Raw genomic sequence first — 13,612 nt, 5'->3', positions numbered from 1 at the left:
TGGTGAAACTTGATTTATCTATGATTTATCTATGATTTGAGAAGTGGCAATTTGTGGTAAAGACTCCATGAGTAAGTGCCACTCTTTTTCGGAATTTTTGCACATTAAATAACTCATTTAACTAGTTAATCCCATTTGTTGACTCTCTCGTTGACCAGCCACTTGAGGGTAAAGCTGAGTATATTACACTAGCCAGTATTAGCACTCAAGGAGAAAACTGAGCACACAAAAAATGCTAGTATATGACTCGGGGGTATACCTGAGTATATCTAAATTTCCAGGGTTAGACCCGAGGACGCGTGTTGCGGTGCAGAAGTGCAAGACGTGCCATTGTTGACGCGTGTCGCGGTGCAGACGTGCAAATAGTGGACGCGTAGGACGCGGATCGCATTTAGGACGTGTAAGCCCCTCCCTCCCTCTACACACAGTCGTCTCATTCTCGCTCACGCACGAAACCACCCCTCTCACGTCCCATCAACTTCTTCAAATCGAAAAAACCCCAACCGCCGTACGCACGCTACCCTGCCGGCGATGGAGAAGAAGAATGCGCCGGCGGCCGTCGCCTCCGAGCCCGTCGCCTCCGAGCCCGTCGCCTCCGCGCCCGTCGCCTCCGAGCCCGTTGCCGCCGAGCCCGTCGCCGCCGAGCCCGTCGCCGCCGAGCGCGCCGCCGCCGAGCGCGTCGCCTCCGAGGGCGGCGCATCCAAGCGCGGCGCCTCCGTGAACTGGGCCTCTCTCTCGGCTGATGGACCACTTCACAAGATCGGCCAATGCTTACTGGCGAACGAGGAGTATGCCGACACCTACTCGCTATGAGGCAAGTCACGTAGAAATTGGCGCTCAGGTTTGCCCCGAGCCCGACGTGCACCCGGACGAATGGATCATGCTACACCACGCCCTTCCACGCGTCGCTGAGTTCACCTTCCTCCAACTCGGCACATCACGCTACGTCACCATAGATCTATCGGAAGTTCATACAAGGTTCAAATTCCTCCATATCTACCTTTTTATTTTCAATCTTAAACACATCTTAGTGCTGAATGTTATCTTCATCAATATATTTTAGATACTACTTCGTCGGCTTTTGCCATGGTGTCATCGTGCTTGCCCAGAAGAACCCGCCGCACAAGATACGGCTGCTGAACCCACTCACAAAGAAATCGAACACTATGTTTGAGGCGCAGATGCCATCTGTTTTTCTAAAATCAGTCGCTGTTATCAAATCCCCGACTATGATCTTCGTTGCCGCCAATTACCCGTCGGAAATTGGTTGGGTCGATGAGAGCACTCCAACTAAGGATATAAATGAAGATTGGGGAGAAGGAAGATTTTCGATCAAGAACCATTGTACGCGTTGCATTACCCCGTTCAATGGTGAACGCGTATGCGATAGGCTGCGGACAATTTTGAGATCGGAAGAATAGTGTGCACCAATGTACGGTTGCGACGGCGCGCGAGCACTGTCAAGATGGAGGCACTAATTTCATTTCCAGAACTTGGACGTCGGAAGTTCTACCTTGTGAAGTCGGATGGTGATCTGCTGCTTGTGTTGTTGGTCAGCGAGGCTTTGGCGGGCAAACCTTTGGTGTACCGTGTGGACACTCAGAGCCGCTCTCTCCATCCGGTCAGTAACATTGGTAGTAATGCCTTCTTCGTGAATTATATCCGGTGTATCTCCGTCGACACCAGAGTGTACCCGACACTTTGACCTGGCAGCATCTACTACGCGGATTTGGGTTATATCAGAGAGTACTCTCATGATACAAAGGTCTGGGATGAGTGGCTAGTACGTGTGGATAGAATAGGAAGCTACGGTATGAGTAATGAACACAGGCCATACCGTTTGGAGGATGTATTGGCCACACACTGCAGACGGAAGGAGTTCAATGAATATTTCCTTGGGGAAATGCACGAATGGAGCGACGAAGAAATATATGAGGAGAAATGAAGAACAAATTCATTCATCCTAATCTTCTTGTTGTCCATACATTGCGTGCGTCTTGTATATTTTTCAGCTTAGTTTATCGTAAACATTAACAACGTTATTGCCTGCTTTTGGCTGCTGTATGCAGTTTATGTATTATACTTAGTTTTATGATTATGCTGTTGTGAATTTATCATATACTAGCTTCTAGATTTGCTACTAGATGTGCTGCCATATTGGGCAAAAAACGAGGGCCAAAAGGCATAAATAACCCCAGAGATTTGCTACTAGATTTGCTGCCATATTGAAGAAAGACAGAAATAGAAGCTTCTCTAGATTTGATACTAATTTGGTGAAAAAGACAGAGAGAGAAAGAGGGGAAAAGGTGCTCTTAAAAATGCCAATTTGGGCCGAGAGAGACAAAACCCAGCTCCTGCTCACGTGCAACCAAACGCTTCTCGTCCTGTCCCACGCGGTCCCTTTCTTCCAGCCCCACGCGACGCGGCCCCACACGACGCGGCCCCACACGACGCGGCCCCACAGACGACGCGGCGCAACACGTCAGCACAGAACGTCCAAATAAACGGATTCCTTCCGTCTGAGCTCCTTCTGCGGGTCTTCAGACAAAGGCTAGGGTAAAACTGAGGAAAAACTAAGGGGCTGGGGAAAACTGAGTACAACTAAGGACCCGAGGGCACGAAAATAGAAATCCCCCTAGATTCTACAAACCAAGCGCATATGCAACAAGGATATTTGATATGTTTATATAGCATATGCACACTATGGAGGAAACATATGGCAATACAAGGAGAGCTTTGGGTGAAAGTCATACCTTTGCCTTGAGAAAACCCAAACTTCCAATAATAATGCCTCCATAGAAATGGTGTAGCCACAATAGATTAATACCGAATACCAATATAGGCTACCACGAATAGGTCTTATTACAAACCGGGAGATCCACGAATAGAGTAGCAAAGTAGCAAGCATACGGATAAAGTTTCTCAAATAACTAGTATGAAAAGCGATGCCAAGGCCGAAAAGACCAAAATAAAGCACCAAGCGCTTGGCATCCCCATGCAAATACCCGTCCTAATAGAGCAACTTCTCCCCCTTTGGCATCGGAACACCAAAAAGGGAGAGGAAGCATGCTAGCGCCCCAAGGGGATCACTCGTCATCCTCGTCCTCATCCTCGTCCTCCCCGTTATCTTCGTCTTCATCATCATCGTACATGTGCTCGTCCTCCTCATCTTCGTCTTCGTCTTCAACTTGGCCCTTGCCATGAGGTCGTGGAGAGGGACGCACAATGCGCTCGGGAATGGATTCCTCGGAGCTTTTGACCAAGTGTGCTTGGACTTCCATTCTCCGGGAGGGGTGATGTTGTTCTTGGAGCCATCGGATATAGGGAGACCCATATGAGCCATCATCGCCTTTTGGCATTGACGGATCTTCTTGTTGTTGACGTGGGCTTGGTACATCTTGTCTTGGAGGTCCTCCTTGAAGCAAAAGTACTTCTTGAGACGAGCGGTGAGCTTGGAGAAGATGCCTTTGGTCCTGACGGAGTTGGGCACAAAGTCGGAGTCGTCACTATCGGCCTCCTCCTCCTCCTCCTTGTCCTTGGGAGCATTCTTGCCATACCTTGGGAGAGAATGGTTTTTGACGTTGGGGCTGCGCTCTTTGTGGATAGTTTTTTTTTTGTGAATCAGAGCTTTTATTAAAACTCAGACAGGATTACAATCATTCAAAAGCGTATTGGACAGAAAACCTGGGCTATAGTTAATCCACAGGCACCTCCTCCTATCTGCACTAGCGTGCTTTGCACATAAGTGAGCCACAAGATTTGCATCGCGCCCTATGTGTTTCAGACTAAAGCTAGGAAAAGCTCTACTCAATTCCCTAATTTCCTGGCATATCGACATCAGTTCCGACCTATTGTTCTCCTCTTCTTCACACAGCCTCACGACGATCAAAGAATCAGTCTAAAAAATAACCCTCTGGTAACCTCTTTCCACTGCTAATCTAACACCATCATGTAGCACAATGACCTCCATCAGTTGGACATTTGCAGCATTGTGGTACCATAGGGCTTGCGCTCGTAAAAGAGCACCTGTGTGGTCCCGTACCACCAGCCCGGAACTACCCGTCATTGTTCTCTCAAGAAAGCTAGAATCGGTGTTAATTTTGATAACGCCGTCATCAGGTAGTTTCCATCTAACCTTGGTTTTTGGCGCCTTCTTATTCCTCTCCCTACCAGAATTGGAAAGATCGACAGACACCTCCAAAGCCCAACGAACAGAATCAGTCACTGATCTCACGTTGGGGCTGCGCTCTTTGTGGATAGTGATTGGGGAGAATTGTTCAAGGAGGTCTCCAAGGTGAGCTTGCTCCACTTGAGGCAAATGAGCCGCATGATGTATGGTGCATATTGGGGAAGCTAGCGGACGAATGCACAATCTTGCATCTCATGCCATATGTAGTCCATGACGTCCAATTGCTTGCCACGGCCCTTCATCTCTTGAGTACGCACAAGGAGGTTCACAAGAAAACCATGCACTTCATCTTGGTTGGTGTGCCTGGGGTTGATGGTGTTGCGGTAGATGCGGTTCATGATGTCATAGGTTGGAAGGAGGTCATAGGCACTTCCAGAAAGGACTCGCCCGGGGAGGTAGAGATTGACCATCTTGTCCTTGCTCATTGGCTTGTGTTGGAGATGAATCCGAAAGAAGTTGATATCATTTTCGGGGACACGATAACCAATGCTATTAGCAAACTCCACCCAAGTGGCCTCCATCACATGCTCCTTAGTCATCCACTTGAGAGAGCAGACGCCAGAGTCATCTTGAAGGAACACCGCGGTGGCATCGAATTGACAAATCACCTCCTTGGAGTAGTTGTGGGTGAAGGTCATCAAGGGGATAAGTCCTTGCTCTTCGCATATCTCAAGTGTCTCTCCAAAGTATTCGGGCTTAGAGAGGAGCTTGTCCATGTTGATAGAGAATTGGTGTCAACACCCGGATTTTTAAGTCCAGATGCCTATTATGCCATACCTCGCAATCCCAGGAATATTATTTTTGCGAGACATAATAGATTGATATCACAGAACATCATTCATTACAAACCATAATCATCTTACATCGAAGGATCACATGATCCAGTTTCAATACACAGTTGATCTAATGATCAATTACATAGCACATAGCGGAAGTAGCGTAGTAGAAGTCCATCTGTTCCACAGGCAACTGTTGACGTTAGGAGTATAGTCCTAGTTATCATAGACGTCTTGCTGTCCATCCTCTTGGTACTGGTTCTCCTCTTCATAGTCTGGCCATTTGAATAGCCAGGGACAAAGCCATGAGTACTTTAAAGTACTCGCAAACTAATACTAGTGTAAGCACTATTAACTATAGTAAGGGGTTCTAAGCTCTAAGTTCATTTGCATAAAGCCAATTTTATTTCATAAGCACTTAGTAGTAAAGACTCTTTAGTTGTCTAACTAACTCAAGTGGGAACATTAGTGTCATTCCCACAACTCTGTTGTGATTCAATTCAAATTCACCTTTCAAGTTCAAGTCACAAGTCACCCTTCACATGTCACATTTTGAAAATGGTCTGATGACGGAACAGTATGGCCTTTCCAATCGTCCATAACCATGGACACGACTATTCGAATAGTTTTACACTCTACAGAGGTTGTACACTTTGTGCCACAACTTTTGATTACATCCGTCAGGGATAGCCCTGAATAATCATACTCAGTATGCAGATCATCAACCATAACCTTTCACTTACATATCCTAGTATAGGCACCTCTCCCCATGTGTTTGGCCTCCCAGTGAGGGCAAACCGCAAACCTGGGAACTGCACAGGGCTTGGGTCGGACATTCACCTCATTTCACGTCATTTCACTTTCAACGGAGGCAGCCTCGGCATAACCCCTATGATGCTTGTTTAGAGTGAACCCATACTAAAGCACATAAATTTCCAGTTAAGCCCTACCCATAATCAGGTATTGTGGGGGTACTCAAAAATTGGAATGGTATCGCATCCGAACGCAACCATCAGTTTTTGTAAAGTTCACCATGTCATTCACTAGTCATATTCACCTTCAAAACTTTCAATAGAATGACTCATCATTCTAAGGTTTTCAAAGTCATTTGATTCACATGTTTCCCATCTAGAGTAGTCAATTTTAGTTGAGCACTAGCAACTAATCATGAGGGGTGCTATCTACATTTTTGCTCTCTATGCTAAGTGTGAAGCTCTTGTGATACTCTACACTTGTACACCAACTAACTACAACAGGTGAACTTTGATAAATCAAAGTAAAGTGAAAGCAAAGTAAAACTTGGGTTTGGATGAACAAGACTTTAAATACCAATACTAGTGCCATAGTCTCTTGCACACTAGTAACTTGGCAATAGTAAAACTTGCATGGGTAATAGCTTGCAATAATCTAGCTTGCCTTGGTTGGTGTAGTGATCAAAGTTTTCTTCTTCTTCGTAGACCTCTTCTTCCTCGTAGCACTCGGTACTAGCGTCTAAAAATGGATACGAGTAACAATCACCAATCAATTCTTAAGTAGACTAGTAACCATAATGGTTCACACAAGATGACCTATTATCGTCACAAGCATCCATACTAGAGTTTTACTTTTTTCCTTTGAAAAGTAATTTCCTATCATTGAAATATTTATTAAGGGTTTCCATTTATTTCCTTGGAGAAGTAATTTCCTCTCATTGAATCTTGTTAAGATTTAATCTCCTCAAATAATAAAGTATGAGTACAAGTTGACCAAGGTCAACATTTCATATTTATCATTTGGGGAAAATGATTTAAATGAGGTACTCCTCTCATACAATTTAAATACTACTTTGATTTAATATCCTCAAGTAATAACATATGGGGTCATGAAGACTAATGTCATCACCTCACATTGAATTACTTAGAAAAATGATTTAAATGAGATGTTACATCTCATAGAATTTAACTACTATTTTTGAAATAATTTAAATGGGCTAGAAATAGCCACATAGCCATTATTTGAATCTAGCCCATGATCATCTGAAACAACTATATCATATTTTTGCATAATCAAATAGAGGGTTTGAAAGGTGAATTATGAGAGGTGGAATCACCTCAAAATTCATCATGGTTGATTTTCTAAAATTGTTTGAATTCTGAAAAGTTACTGCCTTGTTATTTTTGTTGCAATTGCTCTACAGTGAACTAGGATTCGAGACCAGTGGGGTTGGATAGATAATTTCATAATCTTTCCATAAATATAAAATTCATCAATTTTGGCTTAGTAGATTTTGTTTTATTGAAATTTGAATCAAGCACCAGTATTGAATTTTGGGTTAATTTGAATTAAACGAGTTCAAACTAAATGGACGCGTGGGAAAACTTAACGGGCCGGCCTAGCTATGCTCACGATGCACGCGGGTCGCCTGACACTGGGTCCCACCCGTCAGTTACACATAACTAGCGAAACGGTACGAGTGACATGGGGCGTTGGATTAGAAATGGATCGGACGGGCGAGAGGCGTCGTCGTCTCCGGTGAGAGGAGGCTACTGGCGCGGCGAGGGTAGGGGGTTGGCGAGCTCACCGGCGGCCTGCGATCGTCGGTGTTGACGCAGGAGGAGGTTGTCGAGTGCGGCAGAGCATCTGGTACAGGTGGCGTCGCCAGAGGTGGCTCCAATCGGCGGTTGCGTCTGCGGCGGCTCCGCGGACTCCGGCGAGAAATTGAGTGGCTACCGGCGGCAATGTGAGGTGGAGAGGAGTCAAGGAGAGTCAAGGAGGAGAGGGGAAGGCGATGGTGTGAAGAAATGGCTCGGGGGAGCGCTCTATTTATAGAGGCGCGAGGTGGCCGAGGGGGAGCGGGCAGGTCATGGTGGCGACAGCGCTACGGGCTGCGAAGGGGCAAGGGAGTGGGCGCGTAGGCTTGCTGGCATCATGGCGAGTAGGATGAGCGTGACGGCGCAGAGAAAGGGCGACGGGAGCGTGCGGGCGACATCAAGGTCTCCGCAGTACCGTGGCGGAGGTTCGTGATGATGGCGACGGCGACAGGGCGAGCGTGAGCAAACGAGCGTGTCTACGAGGTAGCCGTGGACCTGGTGATCGTGTAGGAGAAGAAAGGGGGTGAGAGGAGTACAGACGCGACAGGGCGAGCGTGCGCACTGGCACGCCAGTGACATGTCTGGGCGCGCTCTGGCGTGACCTGGCGTGTCTGGGCGCGTCTGGGCATGTCACGTTCTGGGCGATGTCGTGCTTGTCTTCGACCAGGGAAGGTACCAGCGTGCGTGGTGGAGTGAGGGGAGATGGTTTGGCAAAGTGAGAGGGACCAGAGAGAGATGGAGGTGATGAGTGGCATGAGAGTGGCATGGGGCACGACATGGTTTAGTTTTAATCATTCCTTGCTTTGATCCTTGTCTCCAAGGCCTGGCATGGTGTACTGGGTGTAAGAGGAGGTCAATGATGATCAGAGTGGAGCTGGTTTAGTCTAAAATCCAGTGGGTTTTAGAGAGTATTACTTTCCAGATTATTGCACACAAGGTGCTCGACCAAATGGCCGCAAGAGAAAAAAATTGGAATTTTGCAAAGATTTTTGGTGGAGTTCATTAAAATAATATTTGGAACGCAATGGTGGTGGTGGGGTGCAAAATGGAATTGATTTGTGAAAATTCAAAATATGCATAATCTAGAATCTGATTTGATGTTGCCACTTTGCTTGATCATATTAAGAAATTGAGAAAGAACTTGCAGGGGTGGTCTTTACCAAAGTTGTTCATCTTGATGAGGTCTTGGATGAGGTGCAAAGAGTTGGGAATGTTTAGTTTAAGAATCTCTTAATACAAGGGCTCAAAGTGGGTGTCATGATATAATTGTCAATTTTGACCATTATCACATGTTGCATAGTTTTGCATTTTCTTTTGATTTGATTTGGGTTTCTTTGATTCAAAAGTGTTTGTTATGGGTTCATTGATGTTTCACAACCGTTGTCACAATTCAAAATGGCCTAGGTTAAAGATTTACAAAAATGGCCATAAGCACATATGAGGTGATATTCTTATTTTCTTTTTCTTCTATTTTGTTTCACTTGATTCACTTGGGCATGGTTTAGGGTCCATTTAGGGTTAGATTGGGTTTAGTAATGGTCTCAAACCATTTGGGTAAAGTATGAGGGCATAGGTCAAGATTTGCCATTATGGCTATATGCCACATATGCCTCTATGTATATTTTCATTTTCTTTTTGTTTCACATTTGATTTAGTTTGTAAGTACTAGGTTGGATTTGTTGAGGTTTTTCAAACCATCTAAACAAGGTAGAACATGCCATAGTTTATTATTTGTAAAAATGGCTATTTGATCTCATAAGCCTTTTCCTTTATTTTAATTTAACTTCTTTTCTTTGTTTTATCTTGGATGGTGCAAAGAAGAGCAAGGGTTAGGGTTTAGGAACATTGGTGAACACTTCAAACAAGCATCATGGCAAAAGTACACATATATGCATGATCACTATGCACCAAACTCAATTTAATTAAAGTTTTGTTGGCTCCAATTTTTGGAAAAAGGAAATTCATTTTTTTCTTGTTTTAAAATTTGGGATGTTACAAACCCTTCCCCCTTAAACAAATCTCGTCCCGAGATTTTAAGAAAAGTTACGTTCCTAAGAGAGATTGGGCAGAGGGGTTAATAGGAGACATACTTGGCATGGCATTTGGTGCTTCCTGAGCTTCGGTGGCACTCATGTGGTAGAGACGGCCGTTGCGGTTGTTCGGGTTCCTTCTAGCTGCGAAGCGGCGCTGTTGCTGGGCAGGTGCAGCGGTATTGGGGGCAGTCTTTGCTAATCTTTTGGGGCACTCATTGGAGTAGTGACCCACAATTCCACATTGATAACAAGTTATGGTTGACTTGTCCTTTGGGGTGATGGGGACAGCGTTGCTTCCAGTCCTTGGGGCAGTATTGGGGTTGTTGTTGTTACCATTGGGGTGGTTGTTGTTGTTGTTGTGGTTGCTGTTGTTGTTGTTGTTGCCTCCGGGCTTCGGGTGGCCTCCATTGTGGGTGGTGTAGTTTGGGTGGTACGTCTGAGCAGGTGGCTTGTTGTGTCTTGGGGCAAATCCTCCAGATGAATTGTTGCGGTACTTCTGTGCATTATTGGGTCCATTCTGTTGCATCATTCTGCGCTTGCGGTTTTCGTTGGCTTGATGCAGCTTCCCTTCCATCTGTATGGCTGAGTCCACCAGGGCTTCCAAGTCAGCAAACGAAATGTTCACTAACACAGTTTGCATCTCATCATGCAGTCCATTCAGAAATCTTTCCTTCCTCTTCTCGTTGGTCTCGGTCTCATCCGGGGCGTACCTTGACAGAGTGAGGAATCTGTCGCGGTATTCCACCACGAACATTCTTCCTTGCTTGAGTTTCCGGAACTCGTCTCTCATCTTCTTGATCAGTCCTTGGGGCACATGGTACTTGCTGAACTTGAGTTTGAAGTCTTCCCAAGTCATCATCTGTCCCGCATTCATTGCGTGGGCACTTGTCCACCAGGCTCTGGCAGGTCCTGACAGGTAGTGGGTGGCGAACAGTACTTTTTCAGCAGCTTCTACTCCTGCAACTTCTAAATTGTTCTCCATTGTTTGGAGCCAATCATCAGCATCTAGGGGCTCTTCTGTCTTGCTAAACATTGGAGGGTTTGTGTTCTGGAAATTCTTCAGCTTGGATCCAGGATGATCATGGTTTCCATGGCCTTCATTGTTCTGTGCTAGCTGTTGCAGTATGACAAGGTTGGCTTGTCGCTGATACGTCTCCAACGTATCTATAATTTCTGATGTTCCATGCTAGTTTTATGACAATACCTACATGTTTTGCTCACACTTTATAATGTTTTTATGCATTTTCCGGGACTAACCTATTAACAAAATGCCGAAGTGCCAGTTCCTATTTTCTGCTGTTTTTGGTTCCAGAAAAGCTGTTCGGGCAATATTCTCGGAATTCGACGAAACAAAAGCCAAACCTCCTATTTCTCCGAGGGACACACGGAGCCAGAAGGGCAAGCTAGGGGGAGGCCCACAGCCTCCAGACCACATGGGGGCGCGGCCAAGGAGGGGGGCGCGCCGCCCTATGGGGTGGGCCCCCCGGGCACCCCCTCGCGCCGACCTTTCGCCTATATATTCCCTCGCGATGGAAAACCCTACAACAACATATCATATTCCAGAAAGACTCCAGGAGCGCCGCCGCCATCGCGAAACATAGTTTTGGGGGTCAGAAGTTCCTGTTTCGGCACCCTGCCGGGACGGGGATTGACCCCGGAGGCCTTCTCTATCGACGCCACCGCCTCCATCATGCTCCGTGAGTAGTTCCCCCATGGACTACGGGTTCTAGAAGTAGCTAGTTGGAACTCTCTCTCCCATGTACTTCAATACAATGATCTCATGAGCTGCCTTACATGATTGAGATCCATCTGATGTAATCGGTGTTGTGTTTGTTGGGATCCGATGAATTGTTACATTATGATCAGTCTATCTATATAAGTTTGTGAAGTTATTGTTGCTGCAATCTTGTTGTGTTTAATGCTTGTCACTAGTGCACGAGTGGCATGATCCTAGATTTAAGCTCTATAATTATTGCTTAGATTGTATCTACAAGTTGTTTGCACATGTCTATGTCCGGAACCCGAGGCCCCGGAGTGACAGCAATCTGGGATAAGCTGGAGGGGAAGGCTTAGATATGAGGATCACATGTTTTCACCAAGTGTTAATGCTTTGCTCCGGTACTCTATTAAAAGGAGTACCTTAATTACCGATAGTTTCCCTAGAGGCCCGGCTGCCACCGGCTGGTAGGACAAAAGATGTTATGCAAGTTTCTCATTGCGAGCACGTATGACTATATATGGAAAACATGCCTACGTATAATTAATAGACTTGGATGTTCTGTCTTAATGCTATTTCAATCCTATCAATTGCGCAAGCTGTAATTTGTTCACCCAACACTTGTTATTGGAGAGTTACCACTAGTGTAGATAGTTGGGAACCCCGGTCCATCTGCCATCATCAAATACTCACTCGATCCTATATGTTATTGGAAGTAGTATCAACTATTTTCTGGTGCCATTGCCTCTGTGTTACTGATTCTGTATTCTTTGTGTTCTTGTTACTATTGCTCTCATATTACTGCTGCTTTCACATCACCCACGTTACTAGTGCTTTTCCAGGTGCAGCTGAATTTGACAACTCAGTTGTTAAGGCTTATAAGTATTCTTTGTCTCCCCTTGTGTCGAATCAATAAATTTGGGTTTTACTTCCCTCGAAGACTATTGCGATCCCCTATACTTGTGGGTTATCAAGACTATTTTCTGGCGCCGTTGCCGGGGAGCATAGCTCTACACATAAGTTCACCTGGGGAGTACAGTCTACCTCTCTCTCTGTTTTTATTTTATTTTGTTTTGCTTAGTTTACTTTTGTCTAGTTTATTTGTGCTTAGTTTATTTCTGTCTAGTATTATTTTGCTTAGTTTACTTTTGTCTAGTTTGTTTTTGTCTTGTTTTATTTTTCTTATATACCCGAAAATCCATAAAAATTTGAAAAATCGAAAAATTAAAAACTGTTGTTATGGGAGAACCCATAACCTGTATGGAGCTTATAGAATTATATATGAGTTATAGAGAATCAAGAAAGGGTAAAGTCATGAGTGCCGTTATAGAAAAATTGAATACAATTGCTAAAATCTTGCTTAAACGCCATGATATAAATTGTTGCTCTAAACATGATACTAAACATCTTAAATTCCAATGTGGTTTTAGTGAAGAAGTTTTAATTGTGAACTCTCATTGGAATAACTATATTCATCTTGGATTTGAAGAAGTAGAACAATTTGTTTTATTTATGGGAGCTTCTGAAATAGAATCCTTCATGTATAAAAATTATGAAACCTGTGTTGCTTGTAATGATCTTAAATATTATGTCTCTTCTATCCTTGATTATTGCATAGAACATTACAGCAATAATCCTTATATCATTGATTATAAAGAGAGACTTATTCATGCACAAGAATGCACTCACAATTTGCAGAAACCTGTGGAAGAAGAAATTGCTGAACCTGAAAGCTCATTGGATGAAAAAGAGGAGGAGAGTGATGAACAAAAGGAGGAAGAATTGATTAGCTACCCATGCCAACCTTCTAATGAGAGTAACTCTTTATCTCTTACACTATTTGATTGTCCTCCATGCTTACCAAAGGAGGATGAATGTTATGTTCCTGCGGATTCTCTTGAAATATTCCCTATGAGTAAAACTTGTGAGAATAATTATGCTATTGTTATCTATGATAATCCATGCTATTTTGATAAATCTTATGATAATGCTTTGTTTGTGCCTGATATCGAAATGCATGGTACTAAAGAGTTTTGCTTAGCAAATGTTTATGATAAACCTCTAGATGATGGTCCTATGTTACTTGATAATATTAATTATACCACTAATGAAAATGGGATTGGAAAAGTCTTGACTTCATCTAGTAGTCTCATATCTTTTGAGATTGATCAATCATCTTGTTATATTATTGATAAAAGTGGGTTTGAAAGTTTTAATCCCATTATTTTTGAGCTTGATAAAAATTATGTGATTGTAGATCATGAAAACCATGCTGTATGTGATAGTTATATTATTGAGTTTGTTCATGATGCTACTGGAAATTATTA

The sequence above is a fragment of the Lolium rigidum genome, chromosome 3 (assembly GCF_022539505.1).
Source record: "Lolium rigidum isolate FL_2022 chromosome 3, APGP_CSIRO_Lrig_0.1, whole genome shotgun sequence".
NCBI lineage: Eukaryota > Viridiplantae > Streptophyta > Magnoliopsida > Poales > Poaceae > Lolium > Lolium rigidum.
This window is presented reverse-complemented; position numbering follows the sequence as displayed.